We start from the raw sequence: 11,723 nt of genomic DNA, 5'->3' as shown, positions 1-11,723 counted from the left end.
TGTGTTCATGAGTGTGTAGTCTCGGTTATAACATATTGGCCCATGGAGTGAGTCAGAGGACTGAAACCAGCAGGAACGTAGCCTCCAGTCTTAACCAACAACAACCTGCACTTATAGTTGCTTCTTTACTGGAGAGTCTCTGTGCTTCACATAGTGGGTAAAAAAAGGAGCAGGTGAAACAACAACATGACAGAGTGAAATTTATATTCATACATTGAAAGTGAAAGAAGTGAGATATTAAGAGAATTTCCAGAAATGCATCAAATTAAATTACACTACAATCAATCTGTGTCTACAGAAATAAAATAAATGAGTTTAATTTTCGAACTCCAGTCCAGCTTTGGAGCCCTGCACTGACTGCATATCCTATTTAATCAGATCAGTAATGAAGCCAATTGCGATCGTTTTAAATTTATTTTCTAATGAATTCAGAATACTCATCTCCTGACTGTCTATAAAAATGGCTAGTTTGAGCATTTCTTGCCTCTTCTTGCCATTTTTTTTTTTTTTTACAGTGGGCTGGCTTTATATATTTAATTGATTTCTCATTCATAGGCTCCACCATCTATCAACTCTGCACGTTTTAGGTTAGGTAAGATAATATTCTGTCCACTGATGACTCTGGCAGACCCAGAAGTCTTCAGTGTAATTGGCCAAAACCCTGTTGTTGAATAATGTAAGTTACATTTGAAACTAATACACAATGATTTCATTAATAAGGTTCCTCGGGGTGATACAGTTTCTCACCTGAGGTACTGAAAGACTCAGTTATGGGCACTGAATGCTTAATGGAAGGTGTTTGGATGGATATGTGTACTTACACATCATATGTATCTACATCCAGTAGACACATTAACATTCATTTAAAGCCACATTTATGGTCACTTCAGAAGTGCCACTCCAAATTCACTCGCCTTATAGTGCTGTTTCAGAGGAAATTCTGTTCATGTGCTTCTTGATGCTTCTCTGTGTTCACCCTCATGTTTAGCTTTGCCATTTGGTGATGGGAAGTTAGTGTACAGCCGAGTTAGTGTACAAAAGAAATGTGTAAAAAATATGGTACTATGTACTGTTTTAAAATGAGGGAATTTTCTCTATAAATTTTAAGGTTATTTTTTTCAGTATTTATTTATTTTTTTTACCACAAAAAATTAATTTGACCATTTACCATTTACGCTTTACCATTTACAGAAACCTCAGTTAAATTGATAATGTACTGGCAGGAAATTACCTAACATGTTCTCCTTTTTTTTTTTTAACACAGTTGTTTTTTTTGTTTTTGTTTTTTTTACAGTGCTGTTTAACTGAAACTAGCTGGCTTTTGCTTTAGGTAACATTTCTGATGAATAATCAGAATGATTCCAAACCATGGAGGCTTAAAACCCAAATGCTTCAGCTCAAAAATGCAAAAATATGTCATAAAGCTGAACTGCAGAGAAAAAACAGAGATTATCTCTGGTTCTATAAGAACAACCGCTTTCACACTGTCATCTAACTGTTTGTTAGTGTATATAAATGACATGCTGAAGCATTTGCTCACTCAGCATTCTCTTCACTTACTGCTTGTTTACAAAGGGATCTTACTGCTTTTAAAACTGTCTCAGTTATTTGAGACAAACAAAGTTACAAGTACACAACAAGTGTTTGGTGCTTTGCCCAGTTACTGAAGGAGTTTCTTAAGTTTTTGGATAACCTCGTTTGGTTTTGAATTTTGCCTCTCTACATCACCACACTGGATTTTAAAACAATCAAAGGCTACCCTCTTAGTGAATGTTGATGTGTGTGAAGATTGCATCAGGATCTCTGAAACGCACACAGAGAGAATACTATTGTCATATCTGATATCCAAGGTGAGTGACCCCAGTGATAATCCTGGTGGTATCCCACTTGTTGCAAGCCTTTATAGTGACATGTCATTGTCCCAAACTCAATTTGACAAACAGGATTTCACCCAGTTGAATGCTCTAAGTGGTAATTTGAATGTTTATTGCGTGATTGACTGTATCAGAGATCTTACTTGGTTGTTTATCTAAATTGGGCCTTAAAATTTGGGTGAGCTAGCCTGGTGCCGTTTTAATAGTATCTTAAGAAGTAAAACTTGATCCTTAACATTTGTAGAAACCTTGTAGAAATGGTATTTTCCACAATGTCAACTCAATTCTTTCATGTGCTCAACAAAATATTGTAGTTAGTAAAATAATTTGCAGTCAAAATGCCTTAATTTTAAAACATACCATTTTTCTCATGTTCTATTGCTCCATATAGATGGATTTTTTTGCCAGGTAATTTGGGAATGGTTTTCCAAAGGTGGTTGGTGTCTCGTTTTTTTAAGGCCCTTATATACTAGTTGATCTATCACAGCCTTGACATTAAAGGCTTTTTTTAATGTTTTGAGATTAAAGTCAAAATTTCGAGATTTACCTCGAAATTCCTGTTTTATCGAGCACTAATCAGCTGATCTTATCGAGATTACATTTGTGTTAAACTGTAAACGCCACATTTTGATTTTATTGTTAATAGTATTTCAAGTTTAATTTCAAATTTTCAACTGTATTTTCAGAAGGGAAAATATTTTATTTTCTTAATGTGGCCCTAATACTCTTCCATACTGTACAACATAATCATACCAAAGGACATTTTGGAAGAAAACATGAAAATACTGCCAACACATTCCAACATCTTTCCAGGATGTTGAATGCTTTCTTTAATGCAGGTCATAAGCTGTGTATAACCTTGTATATTATGGACTTGGGGGAGTTTTCAGAGTAAACAATGTTTCAGAGAGGCACAAATCCACATAAGAATTTAAAAACTGTTCAGATTGTTTAGTCTTTGATACAACTCTCCTCATTTTTAAATGTCAACAAAGGTTTTGCTTTGGTTATACTTTTGGGTCCCAGAGTACTCTTGTTTACATGCCACTATTGCATTTCATTAACCTTTGTCTTCTCTCTTCCAAAGTTTGTGTTTTGTCCCATCTCTCTATGCTCTCCTTTTTCTTGTTTTCTTTTTCCTTACCTCCTAACCATCATGGAAGATAGCTGCTCAGCTTTGAGCCTGGTTCTACTGGAGGTCTGTCACTTGGTCATTAAAGTTTTGTCATATATTGATACCTTGGGATCACTTTGGGACCACTGTTGTTGTTGGTGCTATGTAAATTAAACTGAATTGAATTTGGGTGGGATGATTTGGAGGTTTAAGTTGTTTAGTTTTCTGTTGTTAAATGTTGCATAACAGGCATCGAAATAGTCGAGCTCATTTAAAGAGGGACTGCAAGAACTTCTAACCCAGTCAGAATAGAAACCACAGTAAATAATGCCATGTACAGCTAAATGTGGTTCACTTTAACTGCCTTCAAACAACTCTTGCCAACAAGGAAGTGTAATCGTTACACTCCACCAGACTCTGCTAGTAATTTCACCTTGCAAAACACAGGACTTTTCATGTACTGCTTGTATTGATTGCTTAGTCCTTTTATTGTGGCATTTTATTGGGTGTGTTTGGATCCAAATTAACTCTTAAAACACAAATGTCACACAAGGCGACCTGCGATTTACTTTTAGATTTACCTTCTTGTTGCCACGCATGCAGTTTTAGCATTAACAGCTTTCTTTCAAACTTGAAGGAACTATTTGCCTCTCTTTATTGCAGGAGTGTGGGCTGCATGAGTCAGAGAGTACAGTAACAGGAGGGCTGTAAACACTCGTACAGCTTTACTGAAGCTTTATTCCATGTAATAATATTTCTTGATCTCTTGGAAATATATTGATATATTTAAAAGAAATAAACAAACACCAACCTGGTGGCCCTAATGACTGTTCTAGTAACAGAACTCTCACTATTGTTTTCATCTTTTCCACCTGATGATATTCATGTTTAATAATTATATATCTAGACTGTTGAAAATAACATGTTTATGCTACTGTTTGTTTTGTGTGTCTCTTGAGGTCCAGTTCTACATGTTTACTAGTGCTGTGTCTTTGCATTAATCAGATTTTAACGTGAGTTATAAGAAGACATGTGGAGGGATTGCTCTAGGTGCATTCAAAAGACTGTAATCCCTCAGATGTTACTGCAGAAGAACCTTCTTGTATCCTGAATATTGAACTCAAAATTGTTCTGTTCATATTATTTGCCATTACCAGACTGTGCTTTCTTCTGGTTCCTAGTGTATCTAAAAACAGAATGGGGGTCAGAGCCTTCTTTCAGGTCCCTCTTCTGTGGAACCAGCTCCAGTTTGGATTTAGGAAACAAACGCTCTTGCTACTTTTAAGATTAAGCTTAAGCCTTTCTTTTTCCGTAAAGCATTTAGTTAAAGCTGGATCAGGTGACCCCGAAGCCTCCCTTGGTTATGCTACAATAGGCCTTGGCTCCTGATATTTCCCGTGATGCACTAAACATTTCTTATCACTCACCTCTCTGTGTTTTTACACCACTCTACATAAATCAGTAGTTATTATTAATCTCTTGCTGATTCTACTGCCTGTCTTTTGTCCATATAGTTGTCCCTCCCTGAACCTGGTTTTGCTAGAGGTTTCGTCCTGTTAAAATGGAGTTTTTCGTTCCCATTGTTACCAAGTGCTTGTTCATAGTGGGTCATCTGAATGTTAGGGTTTTCTCTGTGTTACTTTAGGGTCTGTCACTGTGATTTGGTGCTATATACTATAAATGACACTGAATTGAAAATTGAATTGCTGTTCCTGTTTGGATCAAATTCGAGTCAAAACACTGTTTGGATTCGTCCAGTCCAGCTGTATTTTCCAGTAAGTGGTCAACTGTTTCAGCTCTGCTGCCACAGTGTAGACACAGAAAATCTTTCCCACCTCATACCACAATACCTGCATTCATTTTAGATTTAAGCTCCTTATTGTATTATATCAGATTCAGATTCATTGAGCTCTTAACTTTTTAGTATTTTCTATTTAACTCAGGTCCTTTTTTGGTGTATTTTTTTCTAATAATTCTCAGCTGTTTTGTTCTGTGTGTGTATATTTGTTTCAGTGAGCTAAGTTCTTGCTGTAACACATTCATTTCCCAGCTTTCCCGAGATAAATAAAAGATTTCTCATCATCTTGTCTAAATACATGTTTGAGTTAAGCTAACAGAAAAGCTGATGAATCTTTTTGCGACAGACTTTTTACTCTGCCCACTGCACCAAATGAGGAGACACTGGCTTGCTACCTGATTTCCTGCATGGGATATTTCTACACAGCATTCTGGAAATACTCACTGTTTCTGCTTTACTGATTTTATATTTCATTTTAGATACAAAACAGCATGTCACCCAGTTACAAATATGAACTGCAGCAAATGTTTCCCCGTAAATATACAACAGCCTGTATGCCAGGCTTGCCCATATTTGTCATTGCCGAATTGGCAGTCTCATTGTTTTTAGCTGCTGGTAACGTATGCACCTCTCACTTTCGAGCTGGTAATGATCATGAACTCCTCTGCAAAATCGCATCATTAAACAGTGAGGTATTTATCAAGAGAAGAGTGCACCTGTGGAGAGGGCAGACAACTTTTCATGGGGTGGCTGTTTTTTAAAACACTGGTTGTCAACTTGTCATTGTCCAGTTCAATGGAGTCATTTGACCTGAGCTGTTGAGCAAACAGCCTTGAGGTAATGGATAGGTCAGAGCCTGAGAGCAAGGAGGAAGAAGAAAAGGTGTGAGATGAAGAGATCATTAATGCGTGCATGCGTCTTGGATTAGAAAGCATTGATCTGAAAAGAAGATGTTGGCTTTGGCTGCCTCTATTGTTCTTGTCTTGGTGTGAAAGGGCTTTGGATGTTTTACCTTCAGTTGTTTCTCTCTGCTTCTGCTTCTTTTTTCCGTGTCTTAGTAGCACAGCAGGGCAGTTTGTTATTTTGCTTAGTTATTTATCTCAGGCAAGTACTCTCGACTTTAAAAGGGCAGGTCACATCGCACTCGGAAAACACGGTTTACTCGGGCAGGCTATGACCTATGCCTCTAGCAAATAAATGCTTGCTGGGTACAGTTTTTGTGTGGGAGATATAGATCCAACTGGGTGCAAGGTGTATGTCCCAGTCGCACATCATTCACACTACTTTTTTGCATGAAGGATCTGCATTTTATAATGTATAACATCTGTTAATGCCATACATACGTGTATTTGTGTCTTGCATAAGTTCTGTGCAGAGTGCTGACCAGGATCTAGCCATGAATGTGCTGCAGCGGAATTGATAGTCCTACATGAATGTCTCTGGCTTTCTAAGGAGCATAACAAATTGTGTTTATTCTTGCTTTTCCTATTTTACTGCTGGAACTGTTCAACTTGGCATTGAGTTCTGACCTCCAGCTTCCGAGGTAACTGGAACCTCGGCGGCATAACTTCAGTTGTAATCCACTACCTTTGATTCAGGTTCGATGAAGGGAACATTTCCTCCCTTACTGCAGCTCTGGCCCAGCAGGGTTCATCTGTATATTTTCTTAGTTTTACAAATCTTTTGGTAACTTTCAGAGTTTAGAAATGTGTTGATCTGTTTTTAAAGCCCTTTGTAGTAAAGTATTACTACAAATTTTAAAGAGTTCTAAAGTTTTGAATTTACTCCACCTCTCTGGGAACATCTCAGGCTCTCCGAGGTATGGAGGCCTATCTCCCCTCACCACACTCCCTGCCAGTGGCTAATGCCCTCAGACGTTGGTGTGTTGGTGGTTCTTGGTGTCTGGGGCTGGGCGCTCATGTATGTACTGACTCACTCCTGGTGGCTGATTGGCGGGGCCTGGCGCCTGTGGCCCGGCTGGGCCCCTTCCGGGGGGTGGGGTGCCCTCAGGCCTCTGGGCCTGGCTGCCGGCAGAGCCCGCGGGCACGTCACTGCAACCCCCTCTGGCCTCTGCTCCGTGGCTCCTTTGGGGCTCTCCTCAGCTCTTCCCAGGAGGGTGGCACAGTTGCCCCCCTGGTGGTCCTCCTTGGGTCCTCATATTCTGGGGCCTCTGGATGTCTGGGGCCTGGATCTCCTCCATACCTGCTTCATGCCCTGGGGGACGGGGCAATGGCTCCCCACACTCCCTAGCAGATTGTTACATGAAGAAACCTTTTGAATACAAGCATGCTGATCCACACATGCGTGCCCACAGGTGTACACACGGGTGTTCACAGACACAAACTACACCTTTCTTGGCTGCTACCTCAATGCACATTGTGCGCTGTCGATCTTGCGTACTGCACAATAACATGTAATATTTAGTATCTACTGTTATCTACTGTTAGCTAGTTTATTATGATGGTGTTGTATTTATTATGTTGCCTTTTTTGTTTGTTTTCTCTTCTGTTTTTTCTTATCTCCATACAGGTGATCCAGGTGTTTTGTTTGTTTTTCTTTTTTCTTCTTCCCCCCTTTCTCACCATCTCTTCTCCCCTCTTTTGTTCTCTCCCTCTCTTTCTTTCATTCTTTCTCCCTGTCCTATCCCCCAGTCATGTCTGTCCCGTCTGGAACAACCGAAAATCAAATCAAATAAATACATAATTATAATAAAGGTAAGTTTTGAAATTACTTTCAGCTCACAGTTCCTCATAACGATGCTTGATCTAGAGCAGGGACATCAAACTCATTTTACATTGTGGCCGACATGCAACCCACTTTGATCTTAAGTGGGCCGGACCAGCTAAGCCCCCCTTTTATGTCAGTGTAAAGATATTTAATTACACATCTAAAATCCCAGAGACAGATACAAAAGTACAGTTAAAAGTTTAAAATCTATACCCCCTTTTAAATGTTTTCAAAGCCATCCAGTTGGAGTATTTGTCAGGCTAATACTTCCTTTTAAAAATGTACAAATGGACCAGCCTGCTTGCTCAGACCGGGTAGTGTGCTCAGCCTGCAGACACTAGGATAAGTGATGTTACCTTCATTAAAGGAAACCACACGACAGTGTGGAGCACTATCAGGCACAGAAAGGCACGCCTGTTGTTCTGTAATTATGCAAAGCTCTGCACTCGAGCAGAAAGCCGTGGTAGTGTCCAAGGCTGCGCTGCCCTCTGTATGTCTGCATGAATCCTCCCTCCTGGTGATGGCTGAAATGTCACCCTTGTATCAGGAGGAGAGTCATATCGCATGTCTTGCACACACTGTTGCACACAGTCAGACAACCTTTTTTCTCCCATTATGAATATGGATATTTTCCAGATTTCACACAAATGGGTTGGATTTGTTTCATGCCCTCACCCTCAGGCAGATTTAGCAATGGCTTGTCGGTGCGCAGGCCATTTTCAGTTTTTCATGAGATTGCCTCTCCCCCTGCCTCATTTCCTGCTCCCTCCTACTTCGTGTTTTGTACCATATGCCCTCACCAATCACAGAGCCAAAACCTCTCTCTGGAAGTTATTTCCTTCTCCCTTTCTGTTCTTCCCACTCTAAATCAAAAGTGACGTGCATCATCATTACATTCGCGTTACAACGTCTGACAAAGGATGTGGCAGATGAGCGCTGTCATTCGATACGTTATGAGATGTATGACAAAGTGAAAATATGGTTGAAAACATAATTTTGAAGTGATGGGGTTGGAGGAAGCAATCTTTTATAAATTTTAAACCCTTTTTTTTTTTTTTAGGCCCAGGGCATTGGCTGTTTGTAGCCATTTTAATTAATGCATACAGCCCAGTTCTGAAACTAATGAACGCTCCATTTACAAAAGAGGTGTGAGCCATCTCAAGGGAACAACATGTGTCACTTTTTCCGCATTCAGACTTTGTTTTTGGTGTTACTGGTACAAAATACATTGGAAAAATATTTCTTTGTTCTGGGCAGCTTTCAAACTTTGCAAACCCACTGACTTTGAGGCTCCACGTCTGCTGGCTGTGGGGCTGTAGGTTTCACATCCATGTCCCAGCCTCTTAAAAAGGCTGACAAAGCTGGATCAATAGTGTTGATTTCATATTAGTCAGTTATTTTCTTTTTGTTTCTGATGAGTTCAGGTTACAGCTTATTGCCAAAAACAGCTCAAGTGATCATTTATTTAATGTATGAGCCCTACTTAGCACTTCTTAAACTACTTACTACATAAAAACATGCTAGAGTAAAAAAAAGAAGAAAAAAAAGCAATAAGTACTGTTTAATCAAGCGTCATTAGTGCTTGTTTTCATTTATGCACAGTAGCTGGCTGCTCTAATCTACCCTTTAAATCGGCAGTAAAGAAACCCATAATTATAATGTCAGACATCACTAACTGGAACCCCTCTGTGAGAAACTGCTAGGTGTACATGTCATGGTTCTTTCACTGTTGCTGCAACACATTTCTTTTTCTATTGTAGGGTTAAAACAAAGGGTAGAACGGAAAGTTCTGGAGGTTAACTGTGAGGATAAAGAGATTTACAAAGTATTTTAGGGCAAGAGTCAGCTTCTGCGGCTTTTGTCTTTATTTGGTAAAGGTGTCTCAACTGATTGTTGTTACACTTCTGTATTAATATGTCTTCTTTCCCTGTAATCATGATACAAAGTCACAGAAATGGAAATGAAAATAAAGACCGATGTATTCACTGACTCTGTATAAAGCCGCCTGTGTTGATGCTGACCAGCAAGGCCTGCCTGTCCAAGATAAAGACTTTTCACTGAAAGTGTTGTTTGAATATTTAAAAAAGTAGAAGTGTGCGAACAAAGTGAGAATTTTGGGTCATTTCACAGAAAGAAATTATTATTGCATCTGTTCTGTTTGATTTGTCTGTGGATTTTAAGTGACATATTCACTTTTTATATTACATCCCTGTGCAGCTTTCTTTCATTACTCGCTAACACATTGCAAAAATTCTTCACTCTGTGGTCATATCGCCATCGCTTTTTCATTTTAATATAAAGTATTTTTCTTCCATTTCATTTGGCCAGATAATACATATTTTTGAATACCCTGTTATTGTTTCCATTATGTTACCTAGATAAGTGAACACTGAGTCCGATTAACATAGAGCAGTGGAACATTTTGTATTAGACGTGGGCTGAATCCCAACATATTGTATTATCTTCTGTTGTGATCCATTTGTAGTCCTGTTTTTGACTTTGCCGGTGCCTTCAATACCATCAGGTCAGCTCTAATGGGAGATAACCTGACAGCGATGCAGGTGGATACCTCCCTAGTGACTTGAAAAGCTAACTACCTGATTGGCAGATCACAATATGTGTGTCTGCACCTCTGTGTATTGGACAGCATGGTCAGCAACAATGGAGCCCTGCAGGAGACTGTCCTTTTTCTTTTCTTTTCACACTCTACACCATGGGCCTCAACTATCGCTCAGAGACCGCCCACCTTCAGATGTTTTCTGATGACTCTGCGGATGTATCAGAGGAGAGAGATGAGGAAGGCGGTGGTAATATGAGTAAAAGCCTGCGGTGGTAAACTTTAATATGTGGTGCTTGCAAGACCACGTAGTGTGGCAAAGACTAAGGAACCACCTGTGAACATGAAACGGAGCAGAACTGTTTCCATTCATGGGATCCATGTGAAGACAGTGGAGGGTTACGAAAACCTTGACACGGAACAATAAAGTGGGCTTCAAGAAAGATGCTATGAACACCAACAGAGCCAAAAAACCCAGTAAAGTTGTGGTTGTTGAGATTGACTATGTGATGGAGGTGTCAGAAGGGAACATGCTGTCTGTACACACCCTCTCCATGACATGCTGATGACTCGTTGACGATGCACCACACAACACCACAGGAAGTCACCTGACCATCAAGGCTTACAACTTGTGTCTATGACACCTGGATGTTTTTTCACTTAAAATATCTTCTTGATATTGTACGTAGGACTGTTTACTTTAACATATTGCAGCTTGATTGGAGCATCTTATTTTTATATTTTTACAAATCAAAATATATCAAAATATTTTTTTATTTTAATATGCTGACATGTAATGTTGATATTTTTATTCTCTCTCTGTACTTAACACATGTGGCAGTCACATCACTATTTCTCTGAATTTTTGATATGCCAACATAATCTAAAGCTGCTCTGGCACCCCATGAAGCTTTATTTCCTTCCAAATAGAAGGTCAGTCTTCTCTCTGTGCTGGTTCACTGTCCAGCGCTGTTAAGGATTGCAGGGTATTAAGAGGGATTCAGCCCACAGAAGGGGCCATGGTATTTACTAAGTGAGCGCAGAGGGCAAAGATGGACATACGGTAGCTCAAAATCGGAACCACACACCAACAGGGCACAGCAGCCAGTGCCTTAAAGAGGGGTATAATGTGTGTCTTTGTGCGCATGTAGAACAAATTGCCCAAATCCCAGTGGGTGGCATACATCGTCCAGTTCCATAAAACAATAACATATTTTATTGTTTTATGGAACTGTTATATATATTAAGTAGTGAAGCAGTCTTGCACACTCGCACCTGCAAAGAAAGTGGTTAGTAAGTTTGTATCAATGCAGACTCACGGTTTGGAGGGCTTCATAACCCCCTGACACTTAAGATTGTTTCAGTTGTGCTGCTGCAAAAATACTGAAAAGTGTCTTTGTGGTAGGTTCTGTTTTATAACTGGTGTCTCATTTTTGTCATGCTCTCTCACATACATTTTCAGGATAAAAAAAAATACACTACCATTTTAAATTAGCATAAAAACACATGCTAATATTTGATTTGTATTCAAAATTATACCACTGAAATTAAAAAATTACTGTAACCAGCCCACTAACATTAATATTGTGTACTGAATGCTCAAAAAGAAAGTTGACCAGAACAGAAAGCGGAGACTAAAGCAAAAAAAATGGT

This window comes from Simochromis diagramma, unplaced genomic scaffold (genome assembly GCF_900408965.1).
Source record: "Simochromis diagramma unplaced genomic scaffold, fSimDia1.1 OVJJ01000079.1, whole genome shotgun sequence".
NCBI classification, from domain to species: Eukaryota; Metazoa; Chordata; class Actinopteri; order Cichliformes; family Cichlidae; genus Simochromis; species Simochromis diagramma.
The sequence above is the reverse complement of the archived record's forward strand: the minus strand, read 5'-3'. Positions refer to the sequence as shown.